The sequence below is a fragment of the Bactrocera oleae genome, chromosome 4, assembly GCF_042242935.1.
Source record: "Bactrocera oleae isolate idBacOlea1 chromosome 4, idBacOlea1, whole genome shotgun sequence".
In the NCBI taxonomy this organism is placed as follows: Eukaryota; Metazoa; Arthropoda; class Insecta; order Diptera; family Tephritidae; genus Bactrocera; species Bactrocera oleae.
In genome coordinates this window covers 50,288,054-50,304,234 of record NC_091538.1, presented here as the reverse complement: position 1 = coordinate 50,304,234, position 16,181 = coordinate 50,288,054, and the positions used below count along the sequence as shown (strand labels likewise).

Genomic DNA, 16,181 nt, shown 5'->3' with positions numbered 1-16,181 from the left:
CATCATATAGCTGCCATACAAACTGAACGATCAAAATAAAGTTTATATATGGAAAACTTTTTTATTTGTGTAGAGTATTCAAGCTTCGGTGCAAGCAAATTGAACGTTTTTTCACGTTTTTATTTTATGCGCTTTTGGAAAACATGTTTTTAAATTAATTATTGTGGAATTGTTTTTATAAAAATTTTATGTAAATCTTTGAAGTTTTTTAATATTTTGTTCTAAAAAAACATTTCTAAATATTTTTTTAAAGAAATATTTCATTCTCAAATTTTTTAGTTTTATTTTAATTTTTGTTTATTATTTTTATTTTGATTCTTGTTTTGTTATTAGTTTTTGATTCAATTGTTTATGATTTATTTATTTTATTTATTGCTGCAATATGCCTCTTTATAATTTTTTAAAGGTTAAGTTAATGCTGGTTTAGTAAAATTAAGTTAAATATTTAATTTTATTACAAAAACATTAATTAAATTTTCTCAACAAAAAAAAAATAAAAATAAAAAAAATACGATAAAAAATTTGTTTTTCTCTTAAACATATTTTTTAATTATTTATTTTTATATTGTTTTTGTTTTTTTTTTTGTTGCAATTTCATATCAGTAAACAATAATATTACTTAAAAATAAAACAATTGTTTTCCATTTTAAACCCATAAGACTGAAATCCACGCCCTGTTACCCGTATGCTTGTTGGTATTTTGTATGCAAAGATGTTTGTTTGTATGTGCCTGAGTGTGTGACAAATATTCACACTGGGCTGTGGCGCGCCGTCATAATCATCAGGTGCATTTGCATTGACAGCAATAAATGGGTTATTTATGATTTTAAAATCAATTCACAATTGCGCACACGCAAAGCCAGAAGACGGTTAAGAAAAAGAAGCACCAACAAATCGTAACAAACAACATTGAAACATTGACTTTGACACTGACCAAACGGGTTGCTTACTTTCTTTGGCTCTTAGCGAAAGGGAAGTGCAGCTGCGCTTGACACTTTTTTCTTATGAAGAACTTGGGAGCAGCACAACAACAAGAGCAACTAACAAGCGGAAAGTACTAATGATGAGTTTAAGCAAATTTTTATGGCGTCCGGTTTTTATTCCATTTAGATTTTTTTTATTTGGTTTCGGCTTAAATGACAAACGCACTTAATATTTGGCAACAGGGTTCATTCATCTGCCGCAATGAGGAAAAGAAAAGAGTGCGAGAAAAAAAATGTTTAATGTAAGTAAAATCATCGAGAATTTAATGCAATTGCACTAATTTATATGCGCGCACAGTGCGGCGGAAAAATATGAAACCAGTTTACTGGTTAATTTGCACACTTTTACGGGCAATTGAAGGCGCTCATTGACAGCGCAGCGACAAGTTCAATAAAAATGTGTAATATACAACACAATTTTTTTATTATAAATTTTAAGAGAGAAGTAAAAAAAAAATTTTTTTACTTTACAAAAAAAAATTTAAAAAATATATAAATAAAAGAGTTGAAATAAAAAATGTATACAAAAATATAAAAAAATTAAAAAAAAAATTGTAAAAAAATTTTAATTCCGAATATGATTCAGCGTTTACTTGTTATTTAGTGCTTAATTTCAAATTTTTTGTTTTTGTTTTAAGGGCAAGGTCAATAAAAATGTTTAAAATACTACATACTGTTTTTAGTATAAATTTTAAGAACATTTTATTTATCAAACATTTTATTTAATATAAAAACATTTAAAAAAATTTAAATAAGAAAAAAAGTTTTTAACAGTGTGTTTAATTTGGAATTTTTTGTTTTTGTCATTGTTTTTTTATTTTTATTTTTTGACACTTGAAATTAATTCCGGCTGTTCTTTTCTTTGCAGCTGTTTTAAACACACATACCAACGAAGCAACACATACACACTCACATATAAATTTAAAGCAAGTCAAAAAGAAAGCTTAGCAATTGTAACGCCTGCATCCTTTGTAGCCACAGCAGCAAGCATTGGCGCGTCAGGAGTACGCTTTTCAACACACGCTGCCACAAAAAGCGGTAAGTGCTCGAGATCCTGCCGCACAAGGCGTCACAGTTGCTTTGAAAGTGCACGCACTTAGTTGATAATATAGAATAATACATATATATATTATTATTTTTATATAACATTCATGTATTTTTACAAACATATGTTAAGTCTTGTTGTCACAGGCAACAATGAAAGATGGCGACTAGAGAAAACTCAGCAGCAAAGCATTTAAGCGGCTTCCGGGAAATATTTCTGTGTTGGCAAAGTTGCGCACAATTGAGCTGCCTTATAGATGACAATAAAAACAACAACTAGACATTTAAGTAGACTCAACCACGTAACTCCCAAACAGCGACGCAGCATGACTCCAATGGCAATAGAAAGCAAACATATTTCTTGTATATACTTATAGTACATACTTATATACATACGCACATATATATAAAAATATAAAATATAATTGTATATAGATATATAATATATATTATATATGAGCTCTTTAACTGCTTTAGTTTGCCTGTCGTCGCAATCGCTACACTAGACAAATAAGAATTGCACGCACGCGCACTCACACTCACACAATAAATACACATAAGCACACTTTTGTCTATATTTCTATAAAATTTCGATTGTTGAAGATGCTTATGTAGACTAGTGCAGAAGCCTTTGAAAATGATAAAAAATAAGGAAACTCATAGTAGGTTGAAACCCAACGGAAACGAAAGATAAAATAGCAAATATTAAAGGAAAAATAATAATAAAAAATAAAATAAGGGTTACAAACTGTATATCTCGATTTCGAGACCTCGAAGGTCTATAGCTTTTGTATATAAAGCTTTTTAACAAAGACTCAACATTTCTGTGATAAATTCAAATAACCAAGATTTGCGTTATTTATTTTAATCTTGTAGAAAATTCTTCTTAGGTCCAACACACGCTGTATTTTTTCTATTTAAAATATTTGTCTTTTCCTAATATTGACCTAAAATCGAAAAAACCTCTATACCATCAGAACGTTTCAGATTTCATGAAAAAAACAAATTTTTTGTACAAGATAAAAATAAAACACCCAAAAACTTTAAATTTGAATTTTTCACATAAATTTTGTGGTTATGTTAAAAAAACTTTATGTACAAAAGTTACAGACCATTTCATTACCTACAACATTGCCATATAACTTGTTTCTATAGGACTCGAAGTTTTGCCGCAAATTGAGATAAACGATTCTTAACCCTTAAAAATTCAACCACGTCCCTCCCCTTCCTTCTTCCGACCACAGATCGACTGTAAATTTTTTTCCCTTAATATTTGTTATATGATTTTTCGTTTTCGATGGTCTTCATCCTACTATGATTATTTATGTTTCAAAAAATTATTTTCCCTGGTCTTATGAGCTTTACTATCATTTCTGGTGAATTTGTGTGGAAACATTAAGCTATTCTTCAAAGTGTTCCCCTCTGCACTTTCGCTATAAAGCTGTGGAAACATGTATGTGGGTGTGTGTGTATATGCATAGGCGTTTATTAGCAACGTTGGCAGTTAGCATAAGTAGCGTTTGCCATTTGTGCTGCTTGCAGACGTGTGGGCGCCTCGGAGACTAATAGAAAATATTTCCTTTTACGAATTGAGATATTTTTAAAGTCATTTAAAAGTTTTATACAAGTTGGAAATTTAAAAAAATTGTAGCATAAAATAAATTATAAAATAACACAAAATAAGAAACAATAATAAAATAAAAAATAATATAACTAAACAAAAAAGTAAAATAAAATTAAACAAAAGAGTAAAATAAAATAAAGAAAATTATATAAAAAAAAAAAAATATATATATAAAATAAATTAAATTAAAATAAAATAAAATCTATCTATAATTATATTCGTGCGTAAAGAGTATAAATTATATGTATTACACTTCATTAGCATGACAAGTCGATTTGATTTAGCCATGTACGTCTGCTTGTCCGTCTGTACGATCTCAACGATCAAACTCAAATCCTTGTATGAAATTTTTTTTATTTATTTGAAGAGATAGGCAACGGTACAATCCCCGAACAAATTTTTCAGTTTGGACCACTAAAGCTTTTAGCTGTAATAAAAACTAAAAGATCAAATTCTAGTTCTTGTATGGAAAATTATTTTTTTGTTATTATTTATATGTTATTTTTTTTAAACAGAAAAACTTAACTTCTTGTCTTCGAAAAATCTAGAATAACATCAACTTCTGATGAAAAATAAAGATACACTTATTTTTGTGGCATGTCGCATTACACGTCCAATGCTTTGCTTAACTCGTTATATGAAATGAGTTTTCTATTACACAATTATTTAAGCATTTCTATGACTTCCTTAAAGCTAAGTATTTATATAGAAGATATTCTCTTATTTACATACATACATACAATGCATACGTCAAGTTGAGCTGCTTTTACGTCTATTGTATGCTGGTAGCTATTAAATTTATTGAAAAAAATTGTTACTCATACGCCGTGTGCGCACCAACAATTGGCCTGCATTTTTCGGGCTGCTCGTTGATGTTCAAGTGCTATGCGCGGCGCACTCGACCGCAATACAAATGTAAAACAAGTACACATACATACATATACATATATTTACATGTATAAAGAAACACACACACAATTACATAAATGTATCCATATTTGCTTGCCACAAATGACAACTGCTTCACCTGATTTGCCAGTTGCACACTTTGTGTGTGTATGCGCGTGCGCTTCCTTCCCAAATGTCTTCAGTAGCACTTGCTGCATCTGCTTCAGCACTTGACGGCATTTTGGTTGCCTCGGGCGGGTACTTTTAAATACCTTTATATGCATATAGTTTCATAATTTGTCATTGTGTTCGCGTCGACGTGACAGGAAATGTGCTCAAGTGGTCATTGGTTTGTGCCACAATCGCTGTGCGTAATTAGAAATCTTCTAGACACGTACGCTTTGCTGTTTACACAATTTTTACTGTATATGTTTCTATTTTATTTTATATTTTTGTATGCGAACTCTCTTACGTTTCTTTGCAGCCATTCACTTTCACTTTCATTTCGAATGACCGCAATTGCCATGCCTTACAAATGCTTGGCAAGGATCGTTGTAGTTTTTGTCATCATGTGTGCATTGTGTGTGGCTTCTTCGTGACTTTCATTTGAAGTGTAAGAAAAACTAGTATTGTTTTTGTAGTTGTAATTAATGGTAGGTGCTAATCACTATAAGACTAAAAACCAAGTCAAGTAGTGACCCCAGGCCAAGCGTTTGTTCAGGTGCACTCACAAACACATCTGCAAGTGCTCACACATACTAATACACTATAATTGTCGTATGTGGTGAAGTGTGTAGGTATAAAGGGCCCAATTAGCTATAGATGCCAGCTTGACATAATTTTCAATTTTGTGTCTCTGTTAAAAACAGTTTGTTTGTGCTACAAAAAAACTTTGTGGACAGTGTTACTTTTTTTTTTTTAAGTTAAGCAATTTATTAAATAAATAAGTTTTTGAGATATTGCTTTGAAATTTTGCATACGTCCTTTTCATCCCAAGAAGCACCTCATTTGTGGGAACTGATAGCATATAGCTGTCATACAAACTTAAAATTTCAAGTTGTTATATGGAAAACATTTTTACTTGATAAGATATCTTCACGAAATTCGACATGAATTATTGTTCAAGCAACGCTATAATATCTGAAGAAATTTTTTAGATCGCACCGCTATAATATATAGCTGTCATACAAACAGAGTGATGAAAATCAAGTTCTTGTATGGAAACTTCTTTATTTGTGAAGGGTATTGAAGCTTTATGGCAAATGAAGTTAACTGTTTTTATTATTATATATATATATATATATATATATATTTTTTTTTTTTTTTTAATATTTCACTTCTTACGTCCACGAAATATAATCAGCCTTAAATGAATTAAATAAATAGATAGCGAAAATTTATGGGCAACAGTTTAGCTCAGCTGATTTCACATAAACACACACAAACACACTAATGTAGCAGTTAAATGCGCACAAAGCTGCTGCTGATCTTCTTAAGCATCCAACCATGCACTGACTGACAACACTGAGTGTGTCTGTGTGTACACAACTGCCAAAGCTGCATATTTTCGAACTGCTATTTATTTTCGTGTTTATTTCTGTTTAATTTTTACTATTTTGGTAGCATTGTGCGATAGAAAATAGACGGTGTCGTCAATCAGTGTGATCTATAAACTAGCAATGGCTCGCTAATTCGATACTCAGTTTGTAGTCAGTTGCTCTGATTGCTAAAGCCCACAAAAAAAAAAAAAAAAAAAACAAGTGTAATATTATTTATTAGAAACAATATTCTACATTTTTCACACCATTTCGTTGGCGTGTTGATTTGAAAGATAAATAATTATTTGCATTTGCCAGAGCAGCTTGTTTTCGTTTTTATTGTTGGTTTTGTATATGTTGTTGCTTTTGTATTTATTGTTGTTGTTCTGTTTATTGCTTTGTTGTTTTGGCACTGTGCGACAGCCATTAATTTGCAATTTTCTCGAGGAATTTGCTTAAGTGGCACTTCGACTGACGAGCATCGCAATGGAGCGCCATCTTTCAGTTAAAAACGAGTCCAATTTAGCATGCATATGTACATATTTTTGGAGAACGCTTTTTTCATCTATAATGAGTTGTGTAGAGTTCGTTGCTTTGTGAGTATACAATTACTTTAATGGAGGTTATAGCTGTTTCTAAACAACGGTTTACAATAAAAATTTCTAAAATGGTCTATAGACCTTTTAGATATAAACAATTTTTTTCCAACTACAAAAACACAATCTATTTGTTACTTAAGTGCAGTTTTTATGATCTACTGATAGTTTATGTCAAGATATACTGGCTGGTTGTCACTCCATACTTAGACTTACAGGTCCTTTGTAATGTCAGCTGGATTTGCGAAGTTTAATAGAGGCTTGATATCTAATTGTGATACTTCATCCAGTTCCTGGAACTGCGAAGCTCCTAGATATCTAGGATAGAAGCAGAGGAAATGTTCCAGCGTCTCTTTTATGCGTACTTCCTTGCATTTTCTACATGCGTCATCGTAAGACCCCGGCGTCCAGTCAAAAAATTATAATCGAATTCCTATATTTTATTGATAATTAAAGTTCGAAAAATATCCGTAGAGAATTATGTCTTGAAAATGTTGAGCAAATTCGTCAAAATTGCCAAATTTTTCTTTGAAATTTGTGATGACTCAACTATAAGATCTCCTTATGGCAAGGGATTTCAGAAAATCAAATTAAATCTTCGAAACTAGACAACTCTTCAATTTATTGCAGCAATAACACTACTACAACAAACCTTCTGAAGTATAACACTGTCTTTCAAATTATCATGAATTCAATTTCAAGGTAGTACCACGGTGTTCTTATTTATACTTTATGCGGTGCTGTGTGGTGTAGCAATTAAAAGTCCATTCTATCGTTGTTGGAACAAACTGAGAACCTACAATGGCCATTTGGAAGCATAATATATTCCGCCATCAGGAGTAGCTTGTATGTAACGGTTCGATGTATTTGAGGACATGCAAAATATCGTGTCATCACTTTAGTCAAGTGCGTGCAAGTCTTGGCTAAGTTAAATACTAAAATGTTGTACTGAGAAATCATCAGCATTCTGTAAATAATAGCAAACAATTTCCCAAATATACAGATTTCTGTAATGAAAAAGCATCGAAGATTTTTGAAAAGTTTTACGAGAACTCTCAAATTAAAATTTACATCAAAAAGTAATCTGTTTTTGTTATACTTTTGTTTTGAGACCGTTTCCCATACAAGAATTGTATATGCTGTCGTGTGCTTAGCCTTAAAATCAAGCTTACTCTGTTTACTATAGGTTTAGGTTAGATAACTGATACATTTAGATATCACCAACAAATCTGACTTAAAAATATGGATGCTCACATTCCACATAACCGCAAAATTGAACTCAATTTCTACGAAGCAACAGCCAAACGACTCGACTTGGGTTACCAAAAACTCTTAAACGTAATAACTAATTAGTTGTTTGTTGCTATTCCAGAACGCCGTCCATAATTACATATTGTTTTTCTTTTTATTCAATTAATTGCTAAATATAAATAACGCCAGCAAACAGCCAAGCAGTCTGCGCTTCTGCGACCTTTATGAGCATACAAAAAAGACAATAATAACAAAAATTAATGAATTTGAGTCCACTAAAATTTCGCAATTATCATACACCCCAACAAAATACACACATATATATATATATATATACGCAGTCAAGTTGTTATCGGAGCTCATTTTTGCTAATAGTTTAAATCAATATTAGCATACAAAATTATGCGTCGCGCACCGAAGGGTGTAGGCGCGTGTTTTGCGGAGCCCGAAGAGCCAACAGCAGTCCCAACAGCCCAGCCAGCCAACGCAGGGTTTGACTCTTTTGGCAGGCCTCTACGGTTGTGTGTTGCCGTCCAACATGTGCGCAAATATTTACAAATTCCATACAGACATTCTAACGCGTATATATGTGTGTGTTTGTATGTGTGTCGTATGCTGTTACATTTTCCTCGGCTGCTACATATCTAAATACATAAGCGCTTGCCATTGAGCGTGTCCACGTGCGGTGGAGTGTCTATGTTGTTAACAATCTTGTTTTCCACCGTTTTCATGGAAATATTGCAAACAGAATTGGCGAACAGTGAATTGACAATAATATTTACGTAGTTACAATGGGTTGTTCATTCGGCTTAAATATGGTTTCACCCGAATTTCGATTTCAAATCGTATATTCTGATCTCTCTCTGCCTCACGCTCTCTTTAGTTTAGGTCGTTATACCTAGTTCAATATTTATCTAGTCTTTTGCCTCTTACCAATCGATAAGTTCTCTGAGATTTTAGAGACTTTTCAGCTTTTCGAGTACACTCAACTTTTCCATATCGTACGGCTGTACGAAAATGGCTTTCAATCTGTAGAAGAACGCTCCATTTGTGTATTTATATGAAAGTACAGGATCTACTTCTAATATGCCTTTGACTTTAAATCCAAATGAAATAAGTCACCTTAGTGTCGCTGGTAAGTCCTCAGCACGACGTTAGTTCTAAAGAAAATGAGCTCAGTGTTTTAAAGTTATTGTTTTAGTAATTCTCTTTTTTTAAGAAATATAATTATCTTTCCAGTTTTGAAAGCGAGCAAGAGTCAAAGCTAGTTAAACCTTGTGAACATGTTGACCATATGGACATTCAAAACTATATTAACCTCAATTTGAGCACAAATTTTAAAAACATGCGTTTTCTCCTCTGCATTGTTTATTTCGGTATTTTGTTCACTGTTAGGAAACAGTTGGCTCCAATAAATAAATTTCTCTCTATGATCTTTGTTGGGTATTTTGCTCTCATCACGTTTGGAGCATTAACGGTAAATTGCTGAGAGTTGAAAAATCTTTCTTAGTTTTCTTCAAAATTGGCAAGACTATTCATCAAAAAATTACATAAAAATAAATTACATTCAAAAATAAGCTGACAACGCTACTCACAAAAGTGTGCATATTATGAAAATAATTTAAGAAATTCTGCTTAAATTGTTTTGCGAGCAGATTGATACATTCTAATCATCTCTATAAAACTATAACAAAGTTATTGAATAACATGGATACACTATTCCAAAAATATGCAGGTTCTTTAAAAACTTTAAGAAAATTATTTCTACTTAGTTTTTTTTTTCAGGCAGGTAGCAGCGCTTTCAAAAATGTTTTATTTAAATCATCTCTCCCTAAAATTATAATAATCTCATTTAGAGTAAATTCAAAAAATGACCCCAAATCTTTTTTATGTATTAAAAATTCAGATGGCAGCACTACCATTAACAATTTTTAATCTTATAATTTTTTTAACAAATGTCTAATATCTTAGAAATTGTAATAATATTATATTCGATTTTTATTCGAGTGGCAACATCATTTCCTTACTTTTATATAATTTCTATCTAGTGAGAAGAAGATTCACCGTGTAAAAACTGAATAAGTTAGGAAATTTGAAAAAAAAGAAATACGGTCCACGAATTCATATTACAAATGTATGTATGTGTTATGTACCGAAATATGTACATATGTATGAAAACTTTTAATAAAATTATGGTGTGTATTTTACAAAATTTGGACAGCTGGTAACCTTAACGAAGACATTTATTAATTTTTTTAGTAAGCATGGATGGTATTAAATTATGGTTAAAAAATTAAAAAAAACTAATAAAAACATATTACAACATAAACATAAAAAAAAATTTATTAAGATTAGAAACAAATTCTAAATAACAATAATTAAAAATAAAGTTGCAAAAAAAAATTTATAAAAAATACATTTGTAAATAAAAAACTTCAAAATATAATATAAAAACCAAAAAATAATTTCCTAAAAAAAAGTGTACTAAAATAAAAATAGGTTTTTAATAAAAAAAAAAAAAATTTTATTAAAAATTATGATCAAAAATGTAAAAAAATATTACAACAAAAACATAAAAAAAAATAAATTAATAAATAAAAATTTTAAAAATAAAATTGCACAAAAAAATATAAAAAATTAATTTATAAATAAAAAGTTGTAGAAAAATAAAAATATATTTTTGAATCAAAAAATATTCTTAATATACATATATGATATTTGATATGATGTTGTAATATTTTTTATTTAAATTTTATGTCCTTATAATATATCGTTACAAAAATTTAGTGCTTAAAATGGACAATTATCACAAAAACAAAACAAAATTTATTAAAAGCATATAAACAATAAATTACTAAATAAAAATTTAAAAATATTCTTACCACAAAAATAATATTATAAAAAAAAAATTTTTTTTTAAATTTTTATATAAAAAAACATTTTTTTTTTAGTTTTTTACATTTGAATTGAAAACTTTTATTTAATTTATTAATAAAATTAAAGACTTGTTTTATTATTGCTTTTTAATAATAAGTATTTTCATAAATAATTTCATATATGTTGTTGTAAGCCAATCAAAAATAAACGCTACGTCATTCAAATAACATATAAATAAAACATTCATTTAAAAATTCTTTAAAACGTTTCCTTGCCATCATATGCCACTGGTGGACTTTCCCACACACTTTAAAAATTTATATCACGGAAAAATTACAAAGCTTGCATCCAATATACATTTAAGTTCATATGTAATATAATTAATAGTATATAGGTATATGTAGGTAATCAACACACAACCCTCCTCTCAGTAGGAAATATAATGACAGAAGTGTGCTACCGTCAACGCCATGTTTATTCAACCAGGCAATAACCTTAAAATGTTTAAAAATAGTTGACGAACACACAACTATAGATACATATACACAAACTCGACTATTTATTGTCTACCTCAAGTATTACTGATCCCATAATTATATGGACTATTTCCGTTAATATGGAGAGCGCTGTTTCGAGAGGCACGCACTCTTTGCAGGAAGTATGTACAAATGCAAAGGGTGTTTTTTGTTGTTTTTATTTTTACTTTTATTGTGTGTGGTGGCAACACTGCCCACCCGTTTTTTACTCTCACTTGGCAATTTTTTTTTCATTATTTCTTTTTACCAACATTTAACTAACTACTAATAGCTTATAAAATACATTCGATTAGCTGTGATTTTTCTTACAAAAAAAAAAAATATAAATATATATAGATTTAAATATATATATGTATATGTATGTACATAGTAAGTCATATGATTTTTTAGATTAACAATACTGACTGACATACAAACATACAATTATACTCTGATGTTCTCAAATGTGGTATAAGTGATGTGCGTACGCTGAGCATTCGCTCGGGAAAGTTCGTCGTTCTGACGTTGTTCTTACATAGATTCACCGAAGCCACTGCTTTTAGATATTTGGCTTTCTATATAAAAATATTATTTATTTATTTTTCTATATATTTTTATACGCATACATATACAATGTATACAACATATACTTATCAACATCTGTATCTTCATATCCACTCACCCATATCAAACTCGTGTCCTTTTGCTGTCTTTTTTGCTTTGTACTATTTTTTTTCGAAATTCGTTTTCGCTTTTTTTTCTTCCACGCATTGTGTTCTTTTGTATTTTGTCCATCACGTCAGACCAACAGCATTGAGTAAGTGACGTAAATTGTTATCGTCGTAGCTCGTGCTTACTTTTATTGTTATTGTTATTATTACTATTATTATTATTACTTTTTCACTTAATTATCATATGTGTTGGCTTTCGGCGTGTTGTTGCTGTCGGCTGATAATATGAGCCATACAGTTTACAAACTTATTAAAATCGTCAACATAATTTGTATACATATACATATATATGCATATTTGTGTGTGTATATAAATGTTCATAATTTATTAACTATACAACAATGTCTAGTGATAAAATTTGATGGCATTCGTGCTTATAAATATGAGTACACGCAATATAATTTTTAACACAAACGATTTTTTAAACAAAAAGAAATATATATGTATATATCGGTTAACAGGACATTCAGGACATATAATGGTATTTCGAAAATACTCAAAAATACATTTTTATGTTGTGAAGAAATCGAAAACTTAACGTTACATAGAAAAACATGCAAAACGCAAAGTTTTACTTATCTACAAAACATAACGTCATTTGAACAAATTTTCGAAAACGTTTTATCCTTTATGATGATATTTAAAAAAAGTTAAAAAATTTTGTGTTATTAAAAGTAGTATTCATGAACCAATCATGACATATAGCGGTATTCCAAAAACACTAAAAAAAATATAGTTTTATGTATTAAAGAAACCTAAAACTGAACGGTATTCAGAAAAAATGCAACGAAAATGATTACTTACTCAAAAACCATAATGGTCATGAACCACTCACGACATCTAACGATATTTCAAAAACACTCAAAAATATATTTTTTGTATCACAGAAGCTTAAAGATTAACGGTAGTTAGAAAAATATGCAAAACAAAAAAAAATTATTATCAAAAAAATATAACAGTATTTGGAAAAAAAATCGAAAACTCTTATATTGAATAACGGTAATTTAAAAATGTTAACAGACATAGATTGATTAAATATGGTTTGGCGAAACCATAAACGGGTTTAAATAAATTTCAAAAACTTATTTCAACGAACCATTTATAGATTTGGTTCAAAAAAAATTGCTTGAATTTTTTACAAATTCGATGTTTGAATAATTTATAATATACTTTCAACATGTTTTGATGGATTCGATTAAAATAATCTTTAAGATTTACATGTTTCAAAATACTAAATTTTCGAAAGTTATTGGATTTGATCGGAATCAAGTGCTTGCATGGGAAAACTCTAGCATTTGACGAAATATCTTCACAAAATTTGGCATGGGTTAGTTTCTAAGGCAATAATGCAATCTCCGAAGAATTTGTTAAGATCGGATCACTATGGCGCATAGCTGCCATACAAACTAAACGATTGGAATAAGGTTCTGGTAAGAAACACTTTGTGTTTGTGAACGGTATTATAGCTTCGGTGCAACGAAATTAACGTTTTTTCTTGTTTTTAAATAATGTGAAGCAAACATACTTAGTTTTATAATGAGAAAAATCGGCAGAGCATTTATAAAATATTTTAATCACTTGATCAAAAGCAAACAACATAATAACGGTACTTAATTGATAATTCATTTGAAGATCAGAAGTGTTGGAGTGGAATAGTATAGCAAACCTCACTGGGAATTGGAAAAACTTAAAAAATTTAAATAGAGGCAAACGAGAGAAAAACTACCGTAACGGTATTTTTGTAACTTTCAAAGTATAACAACAAGCATAAGCAAAATTGAACTTAATATATTATATATTTACTCTAGACTTACTCGCGTATTTAGGATTCAGATACATTGCCTTTTGTTTATGATTTTTTCTTTTTTTGTAATTATTTTTATTATCTTTCGTTTGCTTTGATAAACTTTTCAATTTAAATAATATACAAATATTTTATATGCAAATATATTGGCGAACAAATTAAACTAAGGCTGATAACATGACAATAAAGTTTCTGGAATATTACAAAGAGCAAAACTGTGGTTAAAAAGTAGACAGTTCTAGTTCAAAAGTAGAGGAGCAATATGAGAGCCTGTGAAATCTTGCCGATAGACTGAGATGATACGAAGTAGGCTATAAACTGCATTACTAGACACATAGACAGTTTAAATATTTAAAAGTGTGTGTTATAACTTTTAATTTGTCTCTAAACCGTTAATAGACTTTTATTAGAAGCTTGCTCAAGCCAAAATTACACCGGGGCTTACATGTAAAAGAAAGTTTTTTGTTACAAAATTTTCTTCAAACTCGGATTCAAAGTCGTAACATAACTTTTGGTAGTATATCTACGGATGCCCACTTCTACATAGTTCTAAATGCTTACTACATAGCTATGAAAGCGAAGAATAACCGAAAGCTAAGAATCCACCTTAGGTACACCTTTTATATTCTAGCCTCAACTTTTCGAAACTGAAAGCTACAACTAGACCTTTTCAAGCTTCGGAGTTACATTTCGTAGCGCCAGCTCTTATGGTAGATCAACTTTTATTCAATCTTTTAACTTAACCTCACTTTTGTAGAACGTGAATGTTAAAATGTAAAATTCAACTCAGCAATTCAAACTCTCACTTTGCAACCGCAAAACCAAAAATGAAACTCACTTCCCAAAACATATCGACATAATTATAAGCACAAAGTGCTGTTTGATTAGTCGTTGACCGCCAAATTGCCGTGCGGCTATTCACTTGTGTGCGATGGCGCATGGTAAATTCCCTTAACCTAGGGTTTTTCCTGTCCTTGTCAGCGAAGCAACGTATGCCGCGTGTGCGCCATTCGTCACCGTCACCGTCACCAACGCAAAGGAAAGCAACGGAACCCAACGCGCTCCTGACAGTTAGCATAACTGGCATAAGAGGGTGCGCAAGGCCACGACCCACTAACCTTCACCCTGAAGTTGCTTGGCATTTAGTGTTCGCCTTGCTGCGACGTTACCTGCCACACACATGCTACCAACTGCTAAACTGTGTTTGCTCGTACATAAATTTGAAAATTTTGCTGTCGTTGTTTTGCTTTTTGTTTTTGTTTCCTTCACTTACAACAGCAAACGCTTATGCTTTGCGATTTTTGGGCGCATCATGACTTCATAGCTTCACTTGGTATTCTTATGCAACAATTTTGATATAAAAGTAGCCACATCGAGTTGCCACATATTGTTTTAAAATTGCGCAGTGTGTTTTTTTTTAGAACAAATTTACGGTTTTCAAACATAACTGTACAGCTTAGTGAATAAAACGACATTTTTTATTAAAGAAAATTTTAAAAATATCAAGAAGAGTCCAAATTAATTGCGTCAAAATCCAAAATTGCTATTTCTAGTTGTGCTGTTTCATAAAAGCAAGTAAGGTTTTATCATTACAACACAATTTTCATCAAACATTTCTGAAAAAAATTCGAGCAAAGCCAAAATTTACTGCGTCAGAATTAAAAAACGCTATTTTTGGTTGTGTTGTTTTATGTAAAAAACATTTTTATCATTACTGTAAATTTTCATGAATACAAAAATTTTGAGCAAAAAATATTTTACAAAATTTCGAGTAGAGCTAAAATTAACTGCATTAAAAATTGCTATTTTTAGTTATGTTGTTTTATAAAAAATCACGAAGTTATTTAATAGTATGAATGTGCATATATATTTCTAAGTATTTAAGTTTCGTGTGGCACGCCTTCTTTCGCTCTTTTGTTGCATTGTAATTGTAGTTAAACGGGTTGTGGTAAGTACAGCGTGTTGTTGTAGCTGTAATTAAAAAGTATTTAGCAGTTGGTAAGCAACACCGGAAGTACGTAAATGAATTTTAATTTAACAAGGCCCACGAACATGCTTCTTGTACGAGTATATTATTATATAATATATTTCTATATATGTATGTATATAAGTATGTGTGTGTTTGCGCTCTCAACTGACCTATACCGCATTTAAAGTTTTCCATTTCACAGTTTCTTTATAACCAAGACACTGCACGCTTTCGCTTTCACATTTCGAGAGCCGTCGTTTAACCGCCGAATCGCCGCAGCGGACGAGGAATAATGACAGTAGCCATGGCAGTGACAGTGACTGCGTTAGTGTCTGTGACCGTTACAATGTCGATGTATGTG

General features: G+C 30.5%; 1 protein-coding gene across 17 annotated transcripts in view; it reads left to right on the top strand.

Moving 5' to 3' along the window:
* Mef2 (myocyte enhancer factor 2) overlaps positions 1 to 16,181 on the top strand; it is a 185,045-nt gene that overhangs the window by 147,868 nt on the left and 20,996 nt on the right. For all 17 annotated transcript variants that reach the window (XM_070108600.1, XM_070108587.1, XM_070108590.1 and 14 more), the window contains one exon: positions 1,852 to 2,021. The gene's annotated coding sequence lies outside the window, so the exon portion shown is untranslated. The remainder of the gene's footprint in view (positions 1 to 1,851; positions 2,022 to 16,181) is intronic.